The 2,173-nt window shown below is 40.9% G+C and overlaps 1 non-coding gene across 1 annotated transcript; it reads left to right on the top strand.

The window, feature by feature from the left end:
- Positions 1-1,593: 1,593 nt before the first annotated feature.
- On the top strand, positions 1,594-1,699 carry LOC145128023 (small nucleolar RNA R71). The gene has a single exon (XR_013716626.1). It is a non-coding gene; the product is annotated as a small nucleolar RNA R71 (small nucleolar RNA).
- The last annotated feature ends 474 nt before the right edge of the window (positions 1,700-2,173 follow it).

The following is a 2,173-nucleotide window of genomic DNA, read 5'->3' on the forward strand; positions in this document are numbered from 1 at the left end:
ATGATCACTCGATTTATTCAATTATGAGGAACATATTACACTTTCAGCATAGACTAAAGAATCTAACACTACATAAGAAACCTCACAACGTAGCGGCTACATTTTGCCTCACTCTTAACCCTAATAATGAATAATACATGGCAGTTTATAGGGAAAAGACAAGTCTTGGGCTTTTAACCTACACTTCATCAAGGGGCCCATTGCCATCATCCATGGAGTGCTTTGAAACCCTACAAAAACCGGGAGATTTATTGAAAAACCGGGCTCTGCAAAGGTAGAGCTTCAAACAGAAAAGATAAATTTCTCGGGCTTCACGGGCACTTCGTGGCGTGTTTCGGGTGTTAAAAATGATATCAGGGCTTCGGGGGATGTCGGAATGTAAGAAATATAGGCTAAGGGGTGAAATTTGCCAATTTTCTAACATTTTCTCGGGTGGGTTCGCAGCTACTATTTATAGTAGCAAGGTCCGGATCCGAAGCGAGGGGGAGAGGGCAGGTGGCTGCGAGGCTCGAAACAGATGGCAGCTTGGGCGAGGCTCGGATGCGAGATGGCTGCATGCCGGCTTCGGATTGGTCCAGCACTTCGGACACGGGGCAAGTCAGAAGCGATGCGCGTCGGAAGGTCATTGGACCACACCCTCGGTCGAATCAGCAAGCGACACGCGAGTCGGGCACGAGGTATGCATGCGAGGATCACGTGACCGGCTCCAATCCATGCGAATTTCTCGAAAATTGCACCCAATCCTTCTAAAATCCACAACTTTCGCATACGGGCTCCGTTTTTGACGTTCTTTATATGCACGCGTAGGGAAAATTATGCTCTACAACTTTCATTTAGACTTCGTCGGCTAGTTTTGATTTAATTTTTAATATTATTATTTTTAACAGACCGGGACAGGAAAATCCGTTAAAAATTCATAACTTCTTCATCCGACGTCCGTTTTCGTCAGATTTTTTTACCGTTGTACTACTATTGACGAGACCTTCGATTCTCGTTTAGGTTGTGTCGGCTAAAAATCACTCGATCTAAAATTAGAGTTTTTAGCTGTCTACTGCTAAGCTGAAACTTAGAAAACTCATAACTTCCTCATACGAAGTCAGATTTTGGCGTTCTTTTTATCGAACTTCTCGGTTTAACGAATACTACGACTTTCATTTAGATTACTAAGGCTAAAAAGTAGTTTATCAAAAACTCACTTTTTACGTCATTCGGCGCCGTGCCGGTTTTGTCACGGATCTTCGATTGGTCATAACTTCTTCGTTATAACTCGGATTTCGACGAGGTTTTCGCCTAAATGTTTCTTACGAGATTCTTTACAACTTTAAATAATAGAATTTTACTTATTTCAAATTTTATATTTTCGCTAAATTTCACTATTTGGCTTTTAATTGGAATCTCATAAGACTTCCAATATTTTATGAGTGATTCTAAACATAGTTTTACTTCATTTCTAGTAAAAACTATCTGTTAGAACTCAACACTCAATTTCACATAATATTTCATAATATTATTAACTTTTCAAATTACATAACACGATTTCAAAACGTGTATGTTACACTATCATAGAAAATAGACATCTCTTGTTGAACATTGAGATCATGTTGAGGACAATTCATCAACAACCCCTTGTAGCGCTCCCAAGCTTCGTATATTGACTCCCCGGCTGTTGATCAAAGTTGGCTATTGCCTTCTTGAGTTTAGCTATCTTAGAAGGTGGGCAAAATTGATCTAGAAATTGCTTACGCATTTGAGCCCAAGTAGTGATTGTACCAGGAGGAAGTGCTTTCAAACAATCTTTTGCAGCTCCCTTGAAAGTCACTGGTAGCATCCTTGGTAAGATGGTGTCTCTGTTAACATTCGGGACATTGAAATAGTCAGCAATGTCGTTGAATTCATCTAGATGCTTAAATACATCCTCATGATCCTTTCTATAAAATGGGTTATCCTTTAGTGTAGTGAGCATATGTCCCTTCAGCTCGAATGTGGCAGTGGCAGGTATTGCTGGTTGTACTAAACCCGGACCAACATCTTCACGAATTCGCTTCTTGTAAGCTCCCATGGACATTTCTTCAATGTTTGCCATCTCGTTTCTTGGCTCGTTCTCGGGCTCACTCGTATAAAGTCCAAACTCAGTCTCGAAGTCGTACTCGGATTCGGTTGGGAAAGGTATTTG

This window comes from Lactuca virosa, chromosome 7 (assembly GCF_052849685.1).
Source record: "Lactuca virosa cultivar CGN04683 chromosome 7, Lactuca_virosa_CGN04683_v6, whole genome shotgun sequence".
Lineage (NCBI taxonomy): Eukaryota > Viridiplantae > Streptophyta > Magnoliopsida > Asterales > Asteraceae > Lactuca > Lactuca virosa.